The sequence below is a fragment of the Natator depressus genome, chromosome 3 (assembly GCF_965152275.1).
Source record: "Natator depressus isolate rNatDep1 chromosome 3, rNatDep2.hap1, whole genome shotgun sequence".
Lineage (NCBI taxonomy): Eukaryota > Metazoa > Chordata > Testudines > Cheloniidae > Natator > Natator depressus.
The window spans coordinates 209,531,477-209,540,545 of record NC_134236.1 but is presented as its reverse complement, the minus strand read 5'-3'; positions in this window follow the sequence as shown (position 1 = coordinate 209,540,545).

The following is a 9,069-nucleotide window of genomic DNA, read 5'->3' as shown; positions in this document are numbered from 1 at the left end:
ATTATTCAGTTTACTATGAAAACTAAAAGTTCTCCCCGATGAAATACTGCAGCTCACCAGCTCTCTGATAAGGAAGATCCTAATGTTGCTGTCGAAACACAGCTCAGCTTCATCTGGAAGGGAGGCCAAGACAAATGTGTCTCCAGGAAGTCGTGTTGGAATTTTATTTTTGCAGTTTATTCTGCGGCCTCTCTTAACCCAAATAATAAATATGTCAAAGAGGCAAAAGAAGAATGTAAACACAGGTTCCACAGAGAGAATTTTGGGGCCTGTTCGTTTATTTAGGAAAAAGACTGAACAATCTTCCTCAATTTCCATATTAGGTATCATATGATAAGTATTAAAAAGAAAAATAAACGTAAGATGCCCCAAGTCCCGTGGTGCAAACACACCAGGCCTGGGGAACTGTGTATTTATACATTGGATGTCCTGTATCCATGTACAAGCAACCCCATCAACCGGGGCTAGAGCCGCATACCAGGGATACAGCCGTTTGATCCCCTTCACAGCGGAGGGGGCCCAGAAGGGTCAGCACTGAGATCTGGGTACATGTTACACACTGACGTGTTCTCTGTTGATGATGATGATGGTATTTCAGCAGGGGGAGCAGAGGTTGGCTATTTCCTACCTAAGAAACCTGTCTGACAAAGGCCCCGATTCAACAAAGCACTTAAGCACAGGTTTAGCATGCCCTTGGGTCCATGAAGTACACGTGATTGGGATGGACCTGCACATGTACATACCGCTGTGTTTGTGCGTAAGGCCCCAATTCAGGAACGCACGTCAGCATGTGCTTTAAGTTGAACATGTGCTTAGGCACCCTTTCTGAATTAGGGGCGCATTCCTGAAGCAGTAAATGTGAGTTCTTTGCTGAATCATGGCCAGAGAGGGGAGGACTGGTGTGAATAAAGATCTGACCTAGAGCCTGCCAACATTTTGGTTTGCCATAATATTTATATGGCATGTTGGAGGGTATATTCAGGAGTGCTGCACCAATGCTTGAGGTTCGCTGCTTAATCAGACACATAAATCTAGCAACAATTATTCTATGAAACTTTTGCCATTTGGGGCATTTTTACCTTCGAAATGTTGCTGTACAACAAAATCTGGGAAAAAAATCCCTGTCCTCTCCTACAAAGCCTCCAGAAATTGAAGTGTCCAGGACTCGAACATCAGACGCAGAACTGCCTTTCCATTCAGTAGTTGGTTCTTTTTCCAGCTAAGCTATGGCTCCTCTGTGCTGAGACCTGCTTTGGAGGAGAAACTGGAGAAAAATGGAAAGGTTTTCAGCACGATGGCCCAATTTCAGTTTAAATACAACCTTCCAGAAGCTTCACCTTTCTGAATATATAACTCACCCCCTGCTCACAGTGCAGTTCTCCACCATGTTAGCATTTCCTATTGCACGCTGGAAGGAAAGATGTTCCATTCAGAACACACCGAAAAGAGTGAAAAAGGCAAGGATTGCAAGGGGTTACTATAGTCTGGAATTCTGTATCTAGAAATCTCAGACCCTAACAGTCCCATTCTGTTTTCCAGATGTTCATGTCACGTCACCAGGATTGACAATAATACCCTAGATCCTACGTTAGGTGCTTTCTGGACAGGCCAGAAGGGAAGAACCCTGGCCTAAGGAACACACAAGCTAAGGACAGACAGACAAATAGGCTGAGGTTAGGGGTAGGGGAAGGGGAATAGCAAAGAGGGAGGTTTTATTTTAACCTGTAGCTCGATGCGCTAACCCCTCACGCTGCCCCCTCTTTCCCCGGGACATGGTCAGCCATTGAACAGTTAAATACCCTGGGCACAGCCAGAAATAGACAGGAAGCAGTGGACCAGCACAGGCCGCCTCATTAAGTGTTGGCATACTGATGATTGGGGCAGGCAGGAAATTCCGAAGCGGGGTACAGCGGGGGTGTCCCACAAACTCTGTGTCCTGCAGCTTGTCAAGTGAACGGCCAAGACGAAACGTTTGACAGCGTCAATCTCACGCTGGGGGCTTCACAAAACGTGAGATGATGGTACCCAGTGCAAAACTCCAGCTGGTCACATCCACTGGACCGCCCCCAACAGAACGACCATCCGCTCACTAACCCGGACGCCTGCGTGGAAAAGGGGGCTCTGCAGAATGCCTGGCAGGTTAACATGGCTGGACTGTAGTGAACCCGGGATGAAGCAAGTCCCAAAGCCAAGGGGCCTCTATGGAGAACGCCCCGCCAGCAGCCTTGTCCCATTCAAAGAGTGGGGAAGCAGCGGATCATAGCTGTGGCAGTGTGTCACGGGGAGAGAGGCAATGTCTCTCACGTAGGCAGGTCCCACGTTCATGGAGGTTTCATAGGTTTAATTCAACCCCTCGAACACACCCAGAAACTCACTGGCAGAGTAAAGGGCACTGGGGTATTAGCAGGAGTAGTACCCAACGGCCCCAGCTGGGCTCAGGGCCCTGTGGGGGTAGCAGCTGCACATACCCACAGTAAGAGACAGTCCCTGCCGTGCAGCACTCACAGTTAAAATAGGCCATGTCCCCATTTTACAGCTGGGGAAGCGAGGCCCAGAGCTGCTGATTTAGGAAAGCATGCTAAGTGCTTTCCTGAACGGGGGCCAGAGAGATGAAATGCCTTGCCCATGGTCAGATGGGGAGTCCATAATAGAGCTGGGAGCTGAACCTAGACCTCGAGTCCTAGTTCAGTGCCTTTGCTGCAAGATTATCAGTCCTCTGTGTCATGTGCTCTCCCTGTGACGTACCACTTACTAAGCAGGTAGCCACATTCTGCATTTTCCAAACAGACTCCATGTGTAGTCCCAGGTAACGCATCTCACTGGACACTAATCTCCGCAGAACTAAGGCGAGAGTAACAAGGGCAAAGTCCACATCGAACAAGAGCCCATGAAGCCAAAATACTCTCTCTCGTCCACTTTGGATGCTTTTATTTTTTTTATCCACAAAAAGCCATTTCTGCATGGCATTTCAAGGGAAGCAGGAATAAAGAAAGATGAAGTGAGTCACCAGGAAGGAAACATTAGAATAAAGCAGTTGCCCATCAAATTGCATCTGATGAGATGAGAGAGCCATCTTAGGGAAATGCTAACCCTCCGACAGGAAAATCCGCACCCATTTACTAAATGCATCAGGGTTAGGGCCTGATGCAAAACCCACTGAAACACACAGCAAGACTCCCATTGGCTTCCCAGTGGCGTGGGCCGTGGTGGCCTCGCCATGTCTTTGAAAACAGGGACTGACCAGCCAATGATATGCCTGAAAGAACTAGCAAGGGTGGAAAACAGAAAGCTGTGAGCAGCCATGGTGGTGATATGCAGGGGGCCTGCTGTTCCTTCACGCCTATGATCCCATGCCGGATGGGATTTAAACCTGGAGTGCAGCCCAGCCGAAACTAACCAATTATCTAAAAGCTTGTTGGGAAGGCAGAACAGTTCCTCTTCTGCTTCCTGGTGCGCGCTACACCCTTTCATCAAGCAGCATGGTGCAGCTGATGGTGGCGTTTGCTCTCCATGCAGACTGGTTTGGTTCTGCCCGATACAAAGGTGAACCTGTTACAGAAAATGGGGTGCCTGACTGGGAAATGCTGGTGGAAATGGATACATCAGCTCAGATGAATGTCGCAGGCTTGATCAGGTGCAGAGCGGGTATGGAGCACTTTGGATCTACTGTGGTCACAAAGAAATAACAGGTGAATTCAATTATCCCCTTGTAAGTGGGGCACCTCCCATGTAGGGAGAAGCAAGTTCCTGATTGCCTTGCGAACAGCTAGTTCTGGATAGGAGACTCTCCTGTCCACTTAGTCTTCAAACCCACTTCCGAGCTCATCCACCAGTAAATACTGGAGTTGGTGTTAGGGTTTGGTCCCTTGGGCACTGACCATGCAGCAAGTTTCTGCCCTGACTGTAATCAGCCACCGATCGCTAAAAATGTGTTTTGTACAAACAGTGCCTAATTAAACATTAATTAATAGCACACTTAGGAGATCCTCTGGCACGCAACTCCATTCCTGAATCCCCGTCAGCGCACGGGCTGTGGGTGGCTAAGAAGTCCATTGCGAAACTGCTAGTTTGGCCTTTCCTGTCCCATCTGTAATGGCAGCGTGAGGGCTGTGGAGCTGCTCTGCAATCCTCTATGAATACTGTGAGTTGACGTGGGTCTTGGGTCATTTGCTGTACCAATATATTGGTCTGGTTTCATCGGGATGAGCAATCAGAAAAGGGTAAGGATGGCTCAAGGTGAGCCTCCCCTAGCAAACACTTGGCAGTTGTAAAGAGACCGTGCCAGGCCAGGAACACAGCCCATCACCAGAATCGTGGCAGGTTTAAAACCAAGCTCTCTCTCAAGAGGGAGGTAGCAGTGCAGGGGGGTCTCAGCTGGAGAAAGGGCACCCCCAGGGGTGTGGGGAGAAGTCAGGGCTGCCTTGGCTACTGTCAGGAGATGGTGTCTCCACGGGTTTAAAAATAATTTTCTCTTTTCTGCTGTGTTCCTACTGTTCAAATAAGCAATGTGTGGGTTGAAGAAGGCTGTTTGATTGCTGCGTTCTCCACTGGTCACAGCTCCTTGAGGGAAGGAACTGCAGGTGCCAAACACAGCTGGGTTAGCATAGGTGATATGCAGGGCGCTGTAGCCAAGGGCCGGGTCTGAGAGTGGGAGAATTGTAGAATTCCACCCAGGGACAGGTAAAGGCCTGACACCTGAGGGGTTGTGCTGAGAAACCAGAGAGGGGCAGAGATGCAGCTAGGCGTGAGACTGGGACAGGCACAACATACCAAATCTCACAATGTCTCAAAGCTTCTGACGCCTGAATCTGCTTCCCTTCCAAGGCGTTCCCTGGGTCCACTTTCTCTGTAGTCTATGAATCCAAATGTTCAGATGCCTCTGGCCCTTCCACTCTTCCAGCCTGGCACGAGCTCAGCTTTTCTCTGCAATCAGCTCCTCTCTGCTGGTGTGAATTACAGTGAGCAATTACACGGTGTCAAGGTTCCTTCCCCACTCTGAACGCTAGGGTACAGATGTGGGGACCTGCATGAAAACCTCCTAAGCTTACTTTTACCAGCTTAGGTTAAAACTTCCCCAAGGTGCAAACTATTTTACCTTTTGCCCTTGGACTTTCGCTGCCACCACCAAACGTCTAACCGGTTTTTTTATTAGGAAAGAGCCCATTTGGAAATATCTTTCCCCCCAAAATCCTCACCAAAACCTTGCACCCCCCTTCCTGGGGAAGGTTTGATAAAAATCCTCACCAATTTGCATAGGTGACCACAGACCCAAACCCTTGGATCTTAAGAACAATGAAAAAGCAATCAGTTTCTTAAAAGAAGAAAAAGTAGAAAGAATCATCTCTGTAAAATCAGGATGGTAAATACCTTACAGGGTAATTAGATTCAAAACATAGAGAATCCCTCTAGGCAAAACCTTAAGTTACAAAAAGACACAAAGACAGGAATATCCATTCCATTCAGCACAGCTTATTTTTCTCAGCCATTTAAAGAAATCATAATCTAACAGCATATCTAGCTGGATTACTTACTAAGTTCTAGGACTCCATTCCTGTTCTGTCCCTGGCAAAAGCATCACACAGACAGACCCAGACCCTTTGTTTCTCCCCCCCCCCAGCTTTGAAAGTATCTTGTCTCCTCATTGGTCATTGTGGTCAGGTGCCAGCGAGGTTATCCTAGCTTCTTAACCCTTTACAGGTGAAAGGGCTTTTTCTCTGGCCAGGAGAGATTTTAAAGGTGTTTACCCTTCCCTTTATATTTGACACACGGTCTGCAGTGAAACCTTCTCTCGGCATTCTGGAGTCACACGTTTTCTTCGATTGTTTCTTCCTGCCAGAGATGCCTCTATGGGTGTTCCCCTTCCTGGGTTGCCTGTCTAAAAATCGTGCCTGTCAAATGCCACCTTAGTCTGTGGCCGAACATACCTGGTAGTTTGGCCGTGGAAGTATCAGAGGTCCCCATTCAGCACGGCATGTGCTTATCTTCCAGCCCCACTGGCTTCAAGCCATGGCTGCCGATCCTCAGCTGGCTTAAACTGTCATAGCTCCATTGCACCAGCTGAGGGTTTGTCCCATGGTATGCATTGCGCCTTCTTCGCACTCTGCCGGCTTCCGTTTCAGACACCACTGTCTTCTGTTTCCTCCCCTTTTTGTCCACCAGGCCCCTCTCAATCTCAGACTGCCAAGGTTCTTGTCCTAAGGAGATCTGATCTAGATCCTCATACACTACCCTCTGACCTCTGCGTCCTCCTCAGTGGGTAGGCCCCAGGAGTCATCGTTCTGAGAGCGCAGCACCAGTTCCATGCCACAAGAGCCTCACGTCAGGAAGTTACGGCCTTTGCGTAACCAGGGGAGCGTGGATGAAGCAGGCAGAGGATGGAAGTTCTGTTTTCTGAAGGATTTTGGAATGACACCAAAAATTTTGATGTTCTCCACAAAGGAAAATTCTGGGGAAAAACAGTTTCAGGTCAAGCAAAATGTTTTGTTTTGATGTCAACTTTTACAAATTTTTGTATTATGCAGTAAACTATCAGATACAAAGTCAAAATGAAAACTCATTTCAAACTGAAAAATCAAAGTGTTTTGTTCCAAAACTGTCAAAATGAAATTCTAGAGAAATTGACTGAATTTCACAAAGCATTTTGATTTTGACAGAACCACATACTCCGATGGACTACGGTTCTCCAGCCACGGATTCAAGTATTTATTTATTCACCGGATCAAAGAATCTCTGCATGCCTCCTTTGAGTGACTGGTATGATGGGATAACATGATTTGGGTAGGTTTCAGAGTAACAGCCGTGTTAGTCTGTATTCGCAAAAAGAAAAGGAGTACTTGTGGCACCTTAGAGACTAACCAATTTATTTGAGCATGAGCTTTCGTGCATTTGAGCATTTCACTTCCGATGAAGTGAGCTGTAGCTCATGAAAGCTCATGCTCAAATAAATTGGTTAGTCTCTAAGGTGCCACAAGTACTCCTTTTCTTTTTATGATTTTGGTAATTAATTGATCTTTAAATATTCATGGTAAATAGGCCCAATGGCCTGTGATGGGATGTTAGATGGGGTGGGATCTGAGTTACTACAGAAAATTCTTTCCTGGGTATCTGGCTGGTGAATCTTGCCCATATGCTCAGGGTTTAGCTGATTGCCATATTTAGGGTCGGGAAGGAATTTTCCTCCAGGGCAGATTGGAAGAGGCCCTGGAGGTTTTTCGCCTTCCTCTTTAGCATGGGGCACAGGTCCCTTGCTGGAGGATTCTCTGCTCCTTGAAGTCTTTAAACCACGATTTGAGGACTTCAATAGCTCAGACATAGGTGAGAGGTTTTTTGCAGGAGTGGGTGGGTGAGATTCTGTGGCCTGCGTTGTGCAGGAGGTCGGACTAGATGATCATAATGGTCCCATCTGACCTTAGTATCTATGACTGCTAGTAGGAGCCCTGTCTTCTCCTGAAACTCACTTCAGAGCACGTGCTGTCCTGTAGCCCACAGGGCTCAGAACAAATGCAGAAGGTCTGGGATGTGCCCACGATGGAGAATCTTTACCATGGCCAGGAGAGAAACCCTTGCTAAATATTCCACTACTTGCCAACCCACCTTCAGTAATTCAGAAGAACAAGCTGGGAAAAAAGCCATCTCAGAGAACCCTTTGAATGTGATGTATTGACAAAATCATTTCTACATCTGGGATTCCATTGTTTTATTTATCATTTTAATGTAATCCCATTTTATGTGACACCCACAATGAAATTAACTTTTTTTAAAAAGAGAGAGAACTTCTGGCAGCTGCTTAGAGAAGTGATTAAAGTTTAAAAGGCAATTTGCCAGTAGAAGAAAACACAATAAAGTCATTATTTACAGTGACTACATTTTATAATTAAGCCTGAAATTAATTTAGTTAATGATTTTGATATTTATGAACCTTACCAATGCAATAAAGCTTCCATTTTTAAAAGAAAGAAAGACCCACTCTGAGAGTTGTGCAGAAATTAACATTGAGTGGGCAAATCTGGACTCATCCCTGGCAACAGCTCTTCTCCAAAAAAATAAGTTTCCCTTCCTCCTGTGGAGAAAACATCAAACATCTTTGCAGCTTAGTCAGATATTTCCCCAAACTCGTGGGCCTGCGGGCATCATCTCCGCTCATGACTCCTTGGGCAAAACTTCCACTGACTTTAGTGGAGATAGGATTTTGCCCCTGATGCTCACAGAAAGGAGGAACCCTTTTCAGGACTTGCCGAGTATCATTTAACACTCCTGGAACAGAGCCCACCAGCTCATTCCAGACCAGGTGGTCAGGAAAGTATTGTTCATAGGCTTGCAACTTTGCAAATAAGGGGCCTTGAGGGAAGGAGTTATAAGACAAGGTAATTGCATGAAGTTGCCAGAAGATCCTGGGTCAGACCCTGATCTCAGACTCGCGGAAGCTATAACTCAAGGGAGCGTGCCACACACCCAAGAGAAGCAGCAGCTTGATTGACAGGCTGTCAGATACAGGGTCTCTGAGTCAGATAACACTGAGAGAAACCGCTCCACGCTCCTGTCATAAGAAGAGCATACACCTCGGGTGGAGGACCGACCAACTCTGACTTTAATGTAACACCCTGATGCCAACCTCGAGATCAAAAAGCAAGAGTCAGACCTCCCTGAAATCCTGCATCAGACCCCCCCCAATCATGATTGCCCCCCACCCCGACATAAAATCAAGGGATTTTTTTACAAGTTTACGTGGTGGTTTTTGGCCTGTCTTTTGATGCTTGCGCTCCCGCTGCCCAGCCCCAGTGTGAGGGTGGCTATCAGTGCTGCTGATGCTCCCCCACATACTGGGCAGGGGGATTTGACAGGAGCCTTCCCCGCCCACATCTGCCCAGCCCCTGTCTAGCAATTAATCCTGTCCCCAACCTCCAAACCAATCCTGACTCCCCAGCCCGCCTCTGCCCCTCCTGGGGCTCCTCAGACCCCTCTCCCCAAAGGGGCTGCAGCAGGGTCCCAATAGTGCACAAGCCATTCCAGGCTGTTTGTGTCTAGGTCAACGTCCCGCCACCGGATCATGGGAGACCTTTCTCTGCTAGA